General features: G+C 42.1%; 1 long non-coding RNA gene across 2 annotated transcripts; it reads left to right on the top strand.

Annotated features, from left to right (window-relative positions):
* Positions 1-63: 63 nt before the first annotated feature.
* LOC106727245 lies at positions 64-12236 on the top strand. 2 transcript variants are annotated; one of them, XR_001363411.1, is made up of 5 exons: positions 64-198; positions 7857-8032; positions 10328-10496; positions 10595-10896; positions 11152-12236. It is a non-coding gene; the product is annotated as an uncharacterized LOC106727245 (long non-coding RNA). The 2 variants fall into 2 exon arrangements; XR_001363412.1 differs by lacking the exons at positions 7857-8032; positions 11152-12236 and having other exon boundaries at positions 10595-11016.
* Positions 12237-12792: the final 556 nt, after the last annotated feature.

Raw genomic sequence — 12792 nt, 5'->3', positions numbered from 1 at the left:
GCCCCTTCCCTTCCCAGGCCCCTCCCCTCGCGGCCCGCCCCTTCCTTTCCCAGGCCCCGCCCCTCCCCCTCGGGGCGGGCTCCTTTCCAGAGGAAGCGTCTAGAACGCAGGCCCAGGTTCTGGCTACCCCAGGGTTTGTGATGTGTAAACAGCTTTGTTGTCCATCCAGTCGCGTCTGTGAGTTTCATGCGTCCCAAGGTGAATTCTTTGGTAAAAAAAAGAGTCGTTTTGCTAGGAGCTTACTCACCCCCCGTGCATGTCTTTATTCATCTCTGGGTTCTGCACCCTCTTCCATCTTCCCTCTGAGTTGCTCTCTTCACTGATCCATTCTGACAATACTTTGCGCCCTTGGGATCCCACAGTTCACACACGCTGGAACTGCTGAGATGGATCGTGTGGTCAGAAGGTAGAATTCACCAGTTTTTTGAAACAAGAGCCTTTAACCCAAAGATTGTGGTGGATGGGTAGCAGAAAGGAAGAGAACCCCGCAAGCTTTCCAGCCTTCGAGACAGTGTGGGTCCCTTCAAATTGCCGTGGATTCTTGCTGAGCAGGGAGGGGTCCTCACCCCAGGCGTCACCCCTTACTTCTCCTGGAGGAGACAGCTGTATTTCACCAGGATGCAGTGATTTATGTGCACCATTTAAGTAGTGTTTGGGAGTTCTGAGGAATGCACCATGCAGCATGACTTGACGGTACAATATACTTAGGGGAACATGTGGAATGCACCGAATGTTTTCTTTTCCTTCTTTTAAAGCTAGTTTAAATCTACTTCAGTGACGAAACTGTTTAACCATGTGCAAATGTGTAATTCTGCCTCCTGGCAGAGTCAGCCAGGATTGGGACGGCTGGCCATGCCAAGGCTGGAAGCGGGCTTAGTCACCAGGGGTTTTCTGAGCCATAGATTTACCCCTAAATTTGGAATACGCTGAAAGAATAAAGTGTGACGACTACTTTTTACAGAGTCAATGCCTTTCTTTATACCCCTTTTAAAAAATATATATGCTTTTAAGGAGAAAGGGGCATATGTTTTAACGCCCCCCCCCCCAGTGTAGATAGCTTGGGTATTAAACACAATTGAGTTTAATGATAAAATATTCTTGTTAAAAGTATTGTCAGATTACAAAATTTTACTAATCTGGTGGGATGTGAAATGGTGTCTTCTTTTTAATTTGCATTTTCCTGATTATTTATGAGGTTGAATTTATGTGACCACCCTCCCACCCCCCCCCCTCCCCTGCTTAGGGAAACACCTGTTTTTCTCTTTTCCCCATTTAAAAAATTGGTTTGTTTATCTTGAAAGCTTTTCTTTTTAAGGTAGAAACTGGTAGGGCAGATTCTTACCTCTAGTTTCCCAATGGCTCTGGATTGCAAATAAATGGCCCATGGAGAATGAAGCTGAAAATAGAGGAATGCTTTCCTAAAAGTGAGTCTCTGGAAATTTGGATTTCAAAGGTAGAAAGTAAGCATACAGCTTCATGCTGAATAGCAAAATATACCAATATTTATAAAATGTCCCAAGATAAGTAACAGAAATAGCAGCGTGCTACATTTAAGTGAGAGAGATGAGTTGAATTCTGTGGCCTGTTTCCCTCCTGTCCTATTTCCCGGTGTTGAAATTTCAGTTTCGAGGATGGTTGTAGGAATGCGCTCCGAGTGCTCCTTCTGCCTTTGTACCTGTGCTTTAGACAGTGAGTGGACGCCAGTCATTAGTCTTCAAGTCTCTCCATTTCACCGGCGCTAAGCACGGGAAATCAATAGCGGATCATTTAATAATGCTCCAAAGACTTGAAAAGAGCCTGTTAAGGGAGGTTTAAACCAAAATAAAGGAACTTCAGAGTGGGTGTTCTTGTATTTGTTATTTTCCTTTGACTTGAAGAGAACTATTTGTAGCCCTGCACCCCGTTGCTAGGATGGAAGTTGGCCTAGGCTGTCAATTCAGATGTTTCAGATAGGACAGAAGATAAGGTGTTTCAGCTTATTCCTGTGGCAGCATGGGAAAATTTGAGAGGAAAATAAAGTGTGATTAATCACTTTTCAGCACACCAATGTTAAGATGTGTACTTTAAAGTACAAATCACTTTGCAGTGATTTATAGCATTTTCTGTTTCTTATCTAAATTACTATGGAAAATAGAACTATTCTTAGAGATGGGGTGAAATGTACTATTTCCTACACTGTCTCTCATTATCTCCAAGTCTTGGATGCTATTTCTAAGATTGCAAATGTAAGATTTGGAAATAGAAGCTATTGCGTTTTATTGCTATTGAGTCCATCCAGATAATGTTTCCTTTAAAAATGACTTTACGTTGTACCTTGATTGGGATGGGTGTATAGGTTCATCAACAATAATAGAATTGCAATTTAAAATATGTGCATTTTAGAATATGTAAATTATACCTCCATTTAAAAAAAGAATTGGGCCCTGGTCAGGTGGCTCAGTTGGTTGGAGCATCGTCCTGTACACCAAAAGTTTTTGGGTTCCATTCCTGGTCAGGGCCCATACCTAGGTTGCGGGCTTGATCCTGGTGGGGTTGTGTACATGAGTCAATCAATCGATATTTGTCTCACATTGATGTTTCTCTCTCTCTCTCTCTCTCTCTCTCTCTCTCTCTCTCCTTCTCTCACTCTTCATTCCTCTCTCCCTCTAAAATCAATAAAAAAACATATCCTCAGCTGAGGATTAAAAAAAGAGAGAGAGTAAATTGGGGGTAATGACATTTCCAAATCGCCCCTCTGGCTGGAGTGGTAGAGATCATATGAACTGGGAGTCCTCAAAGGATTCTTGGGGCCAATGAAAGGTCTAGAGTCAATGAGAGGTCTTTGGTCTGGCCCAGGATGTCATGTCCGGTGGTCTTGGTATCTAGGCAGAAATCTTTGTCATCACTTTGAGAAAAGACAAAAGAGCAGGGATTATATTTTTAGTTGCCATAAACTTAACAATAAAAAACGTGAGCAAATTTTTCTACTGATATTGTACCCATGGCCAGCTTGAGTTGGAAGAGATGTAATTATATCCCACAGTCCTTTGACTATTGCGAGGGCATTTGCATGCTTCCAAAATCTGAAGACTTGGATTTTACTCTAGTTATGGAAAACTCGGGTGTTACGTTCTTAAAATCTTCTCTTCCTCAAATTTCTATTCTTTGTTCTGTCTGGAATTTCTACTTGGTGTATATTTTGAAATTTCTTGATCTATTTTCCAAAGCACTTAAATACAATTTCATAGTTTCTCTGTCCTGCATTCTGAGAAATTTCCTCCAATCTATCTTCTGGTTTATATATTCTTTCTTCACTTTTGTCTTATTTATTCATTATCCTGTTCATTGCATTTTTAATTTCAGTGACTATGTTTTCCCTTTATAGAGACTCAGTTTGATTCATCTTCAAATTTGCTTATTGTATTGTTTTTATGTATTTTTTTATTATGATTTCTATGATTGTGCTTATATCTTTAGTCGTGTCCTCTTTTTATGCAGTTCTCTGAATGCTGATTCTTCCTTCTGTTATATCTGTTGACTCACCTCACCATCGTTTATTCCTTCATGGACCTTGTAATTTTTTACTGTGAACGTATCTTTAATTTTTTCCCTTCCTAAGAGATGTAAAAGTGTTCCCAAGGAGTGAGTGTTTATTTTTACTACTAGAACTAGAGTCTGAGCTTGACTTTTTATTTAATGAAATATCTCAACTTAGGATTTTTAAGTCAAGCAGGCAGCATAAATTCAGAACCCATATACACATGTACCTCAGGCTTGGAGTTTCCATTTCTCAAAGGTGTTTTTCTTCCATCCAAGTTCCCAGACACATCACGTATTACCTAGAGATGCAACCGAACCTGACTGTAGTGGTTTTGTTCTTCTAACATAACGAACATGTTGGATGTAGGCAGAGCAGGGAAGAAATACTGTCATCTGTGTCCTTTTCCTCATGTATCTCCCTGCCCCTCCATCGCTCAGCCGTGGCTTTCATCCTTCTGCCTGTTTCATGTGGCAATTTGGCTCGTCCAGCCTCACAGCCACTGTCCAGGTAGGAGAGAGAGAGGGAAGCAACAAGGAGGAAGGGATGGCCCCCAGATCAGAAAAGCCAAACTTACCCAGAAATCCCTAGCCCACTTCCACTTAAGTCAGCGGTTCTCAACCTGTGGGTCTCGACCCCTTTGGGGGTCGAACGACCCTTTCACAGGGGTCGCCTAAGACCATCGGAAAACACATATACAATTACATATTGTTTTTGTGATTAATCACTATGCTTTAATTATGTTCCATTTGTAACAATGAAAATACATCCTGCATATCAGATATTTACATGACGATTCGTAACAGTAGCAAAATTACAGTTAGGAAGTAGCAACGAAAATAATTTTATGGTTGGGGGTCACCACAACATGAGGAACTGTATTAAAGGGTCACGGCATTAGGAAGGTTGAGAACCACTGGCTTAAGTCTTGTTGGCTAAAACTGCAGCACAGGCAGGGTTACCCCGGCTGCAAGGGAGATGAGCCATGCAGCTTGTTCTTCACACCTTGCCTTTGATGTTTCTCTTTCTCTGTGCCACTTGGAGATTTCCCTCCCCCTTCTCTCCAACTTGGCTGTTAAAACAAATTTGAATGGTTTTAAATAATCCAGAATTTCTGTGCATTTGCTTAGGCTGTCGCGTTGCCTAAAGAGTCATTCATTTGCCCCAAAGCTATATGGTTCGTTTGTTCATTCACTGAACAGATACTGAGAACCTACAGTTGTGAACAGAGTAGACTTTGGTGGGGCTACTGAAGCTGCCCCGTTTCCCCTTCTGCGTGCATCTGGAAGTTCAGAATTTGCACAGGCTCTGTTTTATTTCTCCAGCCCCACATATCCACAGTGGGGGTCTTCCCCAGAGAAATATTGCACTTGATTTAGAAAGCAATCCTGAGACCTGTAGCTGGGCACACGATGTTCAAAATATGTAGAAGGGGCGGGGACAGACTGGCTCAGCTATTCCTTAGCCTTTAATGAACTACCCTGATTATTTGCTCCACTGTCCACTTAAGCTCTCCATACCTGCTGAGCTTCGCGTCTCCCTGGGAAGAGTGGCTCCCATCTCTATGGCAGACTTCACCAGTGTTTCAGTTTGTGATTTTCTTTGGCTTATCCATCAATAGGAGTCCACCTGCTTTCTTCTCTTTCATAAATTTGTCAAAGTTTCTAATCCAGGGGTGGGCAAACTTTTTGACTCGAGGGCCACAATGGGTTCTTAAACTGGACCGGAGGGCCGGAACACAAACATGGATGGAGTGTTTGTGTGAACTAATATAAATTCAAAGTAAACATCATTACATAAAAGGGTATGGTCTTTTTTTTTTTTTTTAGTTTTATTCATTTCAAACGGGCCGGATCCGGCCCGCAGGCCATAGTTTGCCCACGGCTGTTCTAATCAGTGTCGGCATCCTTTCTCCTTTAAGCACTATTATGGAAGCATTAGTTTTTGTGTACCATGATTTCAATGGGATTTGGGGGAGTAGGCTAAGTAAATGTTTATACGCATTTGCAACCTTGAACCAGAAGTTCCAGATACATGGTCATGCATCCTATTTGCTTAGCACTATCCTTGGCACTACACACTTGACAAGAAAATACAGTATGACGTCTAATCCTTAGTACCAGGGGCGTGTTGCAGGCAGCCTGCACCAACTCTAAAGAGCTGATTATTAAAATTGTAACCATTCTATGAGTTAGTTGACTTGGCTTTGGTATCTTGAAATTGACCCTGGTAGGAGTATATACCACTGAAATCAACAAACATTATGAGAGCTGGTTGCTAGTCTTTACTCTTGGCCAAGCTGCAATGAGACATATACTGAAGAAAAAGTAGAAGTCCAAGTAAAGTAGCCATCAAGTGCAAAACAGAGTGGCACAGACACGCCAACGGCTAAGGAATTCAGACAGGAAATCAATGTTGACGGCAGTCGTTGAGGAAGCTGGGCAAGGTAGCAGCAGTGCAAACAGAGCATTACTGTTCCTGGCAAATGAAAAGCCAGAGTTCGAATTCTAACTCTTTTACATACTTTTGTGTGACCTGGGAGAACCAGTGAATCCTTCTAGTAAGCACAATGACAGTCAACATTGACCTCATCCTTGTTATGGGTAGGCACTGTGCTAGGTGCTGTCCATAGATGAACTTAATCCTTAGTTTCATTATCTGCAAAATGTCGCCCACCTCAAAGGGCTATCCTGAGATGGTAATTCATTTAAAGAGCCTGGTAAACTCTCCATTAAATTTTTTTTTTTTTACGGGCAAATTTCTTATAGAAGACTAGAAGCCCAGTGCACGAAAATCATGCGCGGGGGTGGGGGGTCCCTTAGCCTGGCCTGCGCCCTCTCGCAGTCCAGGAGCCCTCAGAGGATGTCTGACTGCCGTGAGCCTGGCTTCTGGCTGAGTGGCACTCCCCCTGTGGGAGCACACTGACCACCAGAGGGCAGCTCCTCATTGAGCATCTGCCCCCTGGTGGTCAGTGTGCATCATAGTGATGGTTGTTCCACCGTTTGGTCAGTTTGCATATTAGCCTTTTATTATATAGGATAAGCAACTTCTATGTGCAGATTTTTCCTTCTGGGCCTTGAAAGATGGGTGATATGCAGTCATGTGAAGGGACTTGTGGAGGCCATTTCCGAGTGGGTATCAAAGCATAGGGGGAAGGCAAATAGAAGTGTGGGTGCTGGTTCTGATGCTAGCCTGAGGGAAGTGGAAGTTGTACTTTGGGGAGTAGTTACAACAACTGAGTGAGTCGAATGGGAACAGACTGTGGCCAGTCCTGTGTTCTAAGTAGGGAATTTAATATTTCATGTGATGGGAACTGGGGGGGGGGGGAGGGGGGGGGGGGGGGAGAGGGAGGGGGGCATTGTAAGTTTTTGAAAGGGCAGAGAAACAATTAAAACAGGATTTTAGGAATAGGATTCTAGCCGGCAAAATGAGTTGGGAGTCGGGGCCAGAGACCGGAAGTATGAGGTGACAGAAGTGGATGAGAAAGAAATGACCAAGCCTGAGAGATAGGTCAAAACAGTGGTTTATACAACAAAGAATTTTGTAAAAAGACAAAATGAATCAGATTATTTTATAAATGAATAAGCTAGAAATATGTAGTCACAACATTTGTAAGAGCAATCTGAATCAGAAATTAGGGGAAATAAGCAAGGATTCTTTCTTCATCCCCCAACCCCCTAAAAAAACTAATTTAAAAGTATGTATGTGTGTATATATATATATATATATACACACACATATATATAATTCAGTGGAAAGTTTTCTTTTTTTCTTCCATTGCATGTGGTTTGGGGTACATTCTTTTAGTTAAATTAACTTAATGTGGATAAACTTTTTGAGTTTGTTTGGTTTTATAACAAAATTGTGGCATCTGTAGTTAATCCTGTTTTCCTAAGTACCCATAAAATGATGTTAAATAATGGTTTTATCATGGTTGGGAGCTATAATTTTTTTCTTAACCTCTACAGAGGGTGGAGAAAGGGGGGCAGGACATGCTACTGTGTAGACACGGGGGATGTTAGTGAGCTGAGCAAGCTCTGTCGGCAGGACTTGAATGTAAGGTTGAGCGGTGCTGATGCTATGCATGGGGCGCCGGGACCTTGCCCCATTCTTGTCCTTGTGTTTGGCCCGCAGGGACACCAGAGGCTGTGTGTGGCGCCCGTGAGCTGGGTTTCTTCCTCATCATTCTGGTAACAACCAGCTTTGTCAAAGGTCTCCCGTGACCTTCATGTGGCTAAACACAGTGGAGATTTGGGGGTCCTCATCGTTTTTAGTTCTGAGCAGCCTTGACACTTTTGTTTTGTTTTAGCTTAAACAACCAAAATTTATTTTCTTACAGTTCTGGAGGCTGGAAGTCTGTGATCAAAGTGTCATCAGGTTGATTTCCGCTGAGGCCTCTCTCTGGCTTGCAGATGCTACCCTCTCGCTGTGTCCTCGCATGGTCGTTTCCAGGTGCGTGTGCTCATAAAAGATCGACCTGGAGTGAACCAACAACCATAGCTAGTATCTTCATAGGTAAACACGCTTGCTGAGTGTATTTGATTTTGTTTTTCATTTAGTTCCCCCTCTCCCTCCATTCTCTTTGAGTTGGTGAGAAAGTCAGCCTCATCAGAGCGGAAGGGAGGTGAGAAGCGTTTGGTTTAGGTGGGTGATTTTGCATTATGGACTTGGATGAATTGTGGAAGTCAGGGATTCTCCCGGTGACCTCTCCAAGTTGAGAATATGCTGTAGCAATTGTGCCAGTTAAAATGTTCAACAGAGGAAACATAACTGGTGAAAACAATTAGAGTGAATTCACATAGCAAGGTTTGGCCTAAAAAAAAGAATATGTGTTGCTTTTACTTAGACGTATCAAAAACAGCTGTCTAAGCAATATATTTTGATGCATTACTAACTTTCTTTATAACTTTGTCTTTAAGCTTGGCTAACCAGTCATTGATCAGAACACTTACTGAGTGCCTATATTGTGCCAATGTTTACCGTGTTACTCAATCTTCTCATTTTATAACTTATCCTTTTCTCTTTCTATTCCTCCTCTGCCTCATCCTTTTTTTTTTCTTTCCCCCAGACTCTTAATTTTCCTACTCATATTTGTCTTGAATTTTTTATTCAGTTTTTCTTTATCATATGCATATGAGATTTTTTTTATAAAATCTATTTCCCTCTCTTCTTGGAAAGAATTATCCTTCAACTGGAAAAGTGAAAAATAGCCACCAATTTTAAACATAAAAATAATTATGCAAATATATAATATGCTGTTCTTCAGTTGTTAGGAAATAATGAACTTGAACTTGGTCATTAGTGCACATCCTTGCTTTTTAGGGAATTTCTATTAATTTTGAGAACCATTCTTGCGTTTCTCACTCAGTGGGCTAACAGAGCCAGACTGGCCTCGCTAAGAGTGAAATAATCTTAGCAGCTATGAAAACCTGCAAGAAAGCAGAAAGCCTTCAGCCTCTGTGTTTACATTGGTACTGATCTGAATGGCATGCTGTTAACTCAGCATAAAGCTATGCTTTTTAAAACAATTCAAGTTCAAGGGCATCCCGTTTATAACCAATCATGTTCCAGGCCTATAAAGTGTTTGCAATAACAATCCGAACTGACATGTAAGTTAAAGCTCACCCTGGGCAGCTTAAATTTGCACGATTAGCCTGGGACTTGCTCATCTCATAGCATCTCATGATCAACTGCAATTCACACCTCACAATTCTAGGAATCGATGTCCATGATACACCGTTATATTATTATTAAATCCAGTTGCTTTGCAATTAACCCAATACGACACCTATACAAATGATTCAAATAAAGAGCCTCATGTTTCACGGGAGACAATCAATAAAGTGAAATCACAGCTACCGACAATGCCAGCGGTTTGGCTTGTTACTATAGTGCCACATTTTTCTCAGGTGTTTTCTCGGGCCGAGGCTGCTCTTCCCGCACTGAATCGCAGCTGCTATACCTCTCGGTATTGGCCATGCCCATGCCTCACCAAAGCATAACATTCAAACACGTTCGGCCATTGCTAACCATCTTCGCTGAGTCATGGAACGTTACAATCAATATGGGATGTACTAAGTCGTCAATTTTCCTTCTTTGCTCCCAACATGGAATTAGGGCTTCTTTGCCCAAGAAAGGCTCCTTAATGGTGAAAAAGAAAAGAGCTGCATTGTTGATAAAGTTCTTAGAAAAACCCCGATCCCTGCTCTTCCCCTTGCACAAATGTTTTATAATTAGATGTCTGAAAACAAAACCAAATCATAATAGCATCTTTCCCAGTTATTAATGCCATTCTGTAGCTTTATTTTCTCTTTTAATTAAGTAAAAGAACTTCACCACCTTTCACAAAAATATTACAACCCCCTATTATGCTAAGTAAAATAAATCAGTCAGAGAAAGACAGTTCCCATACGACTTCACTTATATATGGATTCTAAACAACAACATAACCCAACAAACAAATTTGAAACAGACTCAGAGAACAGACTGGTTGTTGCCAGAGGAGAGAGGGCTTAGGGAATTGGGTGAAAAAGGTGAAGGGATTAAGAAGTACAGATTGGTAGTTACAGAATAGTCACAGGGATGTACAGTACAGCATAGGGGATATAGTCAATAATATTGTAATAACTATGTGTGGTGCCGGGTGGGTACTGGAAATATCAGGGGGAATACTTTGTAAAGTATAGGATTGTCTAACCACTAAGCTGTACACCTGAAACTATACACAATAACATTGGATGTAAACTGTAATTGAAAAATAAAACTAAAAAAATATGACAACCCTCTTATTATGTCACCCTCTTTTGGCAGATGTTGCCAGTGTTTGTCTGCCACACAACTTGGTGTAGAGAATCACCATGTTGAGAGCAGGGACGGTGTACCACCTTCAGACGTCTGACAGCTGTGCACAGACGTCCACTAGGTGTTTGTTGACAGCCCATCTGAATACTGCCTTTTTAAGGCCTCATAACTCCTTAGTGTAAGTAGACTGACCTTGACCTATGGAGCATTCAGGACAGGCACTGACCACAAATGTATCTTGTCCATGTCTCTCTTCATATACTTGTTTCCAAACAGAGCCCAGCCAGGTCCGGGTATGTTTCCATGAGGCCGTTCTCATCTCCTGAAATAGAGAGAGTGGAACAGTAAGTATGGAAAACGTCTCTCTCTTTAAACACGGAGTGGATGATTGGAAACAGTGACTTATTCAATAATCTAAGCAGAGTCTGTTGTCCATGAATCATACCGCATACAAAAAGGTGAGGAAAATGTTCAGGTTGCCATTTCTCTCTGGCCAGGGAGGAGAGCATGGGGTGAATCGAGGTTTTCGTGCTGACTGTCCTGGGAAGCTAACTTGGGAAGCCACAGGTGAAAACAGAGTGGGGTATGCATGTATTCCTTGCTTTCCCCCCTTCAACAAAATGTTTCTGACATTCATCCATGCGGGCCATGCAGCTGGAGTTCATTTATTTTTATTCCTGGATAATATTCCATTGTATGAAGATACAATAATTTGTTTATTGTCCTGTGATGGATGTCTAAGTTGTTTCCAGTTTTTGTTTTTTTTATAATACAAGTGTGTTATTATGGACATATTGGTCTATAGGAAAAAAAAAAAAAAGAAAAGAAAACAGAGTGGGAAGTGCATCCCCAACAGGAGCGCAATGGTCCTAAGCTCTGAGAGGCCGCAGACGCCCCTCCGCTGCTTACACGGGGGCAAAGGTCTGCAGAAGAGCTCTTGCATGTTCACCCCCGAGAAGCTACCCATGGATTGGGGAAAAGACACGCGACTTCTTGGAGGGGGCGGGGAGGTAACCGGCTGCCTGAAAAGAGGCACACAATTGCATGCACTCGCTCCTGTGAAAGAAATTCATTTAAGAGCAATTGGATTAGAGATGGAGATTTACATGGATGAATTTAAGGAAGAGGATCGGGTAAGACAGTAAGGATGTACCTCACTCATTTGCTACAAAACTATAAAAAGCATTGGGGACTTACAGTGCTAAGTGGAAAATGGGCCACTAAATTGTAATTAAACTATGATTGCAATTATGTAAAGTAAGTTTGCTATGGACAAAGGCTGACCGGGGATACAGAGAAATTAACACAGTTATTGTGCTAATGTAGTGATGTTATTTCTTTCCCATTGTTTGAATTGTGTGGGTGTGAATGTGAGGGCAGGGGTGGGGAGAGGCTATATATAGAGTCCAACAGAAAGAGTTACAGGAGGAATTAGGAAGCCCGTGGTTAAGTTTCACAAGGCACACCAGCTGTGAACTTAACCTCCCTGAGCGTCGGTGTCCTTATACAGAGAGTGGGAATCAGCACCTGCCCTGCACCATGGGGTAGTGAAAACACTTTGTAAATCGAAAGTATTGTAAGAGACTGTGAGAAGTCAAGACCAGAGTTCTATGTAGAACAGAGACTTAAAAATCCAGAACTCAAAAGTCACCTGAATCTCTTCCCAGCAGTCACTGTGGGAGCTGGACAGCATGTGCCATCTCATTTAATTGCACAATGTAGAATTTACACTCACTTATTGGGCACCTACTTGCTTTACCAACCAGGTTTCCCAATGCCATTTGTAGAATAATCCATTTATCGAAATGATTGGAAATGCTTCCTTTATCAAATACCCATGCTGATTTCTAAGCTCTATTGTTTCACTGCTCACTGTTCTGGTTTTTTTTTGTTTTGTTTTGTTTGTTTGTTTGTTACTCCTCACCCAAGGATATTTTTCCCATTGCTTTTCAGAGACTGGAAGGGCGGGCGGGGGTTGGGGGGGGGGAGAGAGAACATCAATGTGAGAGAGACACATTGACTGCTTGCCTCTTGAATGCACCCTGACCAGGGGTGGGGGGCAAACTCACAACCCAAGTACGTACCCTTGACAGGGAATCAAACCCACCACCCTCTGGTGCCTGGGCCTATGCTCTGACCACTGAGAACCACTGGCCAGGGCTCACTGCTCTGTTTTGATTTTTGTAGCTTTATAATATTTTTAGTCTGGTAGGACGTTTTGTAGTTTTTTTTTTGTTTTTGTTTTTAATAAGATCCAGGGTAGAATGGGAGCTATAAAGAAGGATCACCCAGCTTGGGCGCACAAAAGTGAGTAACCAGCCCAAGGGCGCCGGGTCCTAGAAGACACTCTGGAATCAGAGAATGTTTAGTTCAAATCTCTGTTTACTACTTACCATTGGGGTGACCCAACGAACAAGCCTTAATCTCTCTCTTTCCTCCTCTGTAATGGAGGATAATAACACCCACCTCGAAGC

Source organism: Myotis brandtii, unplaced genomic scaffold (assembly GCF_000412655.1).
Source record: "Myotis brandtii unplaced genomic scaffold, ASM41265v1 scaffold395, whole genome shotgun sequence".
NCBI lineage: Eukaryota > Metazoa > Chordata > Mammalia > Chiroptera > Vespertilionidae > Myotis > Myotis brandtii.
Note: the sequence above shows the minus strand (reverse complement) of the source record. Positions and strands in the feature narration are given on the sequence as shown.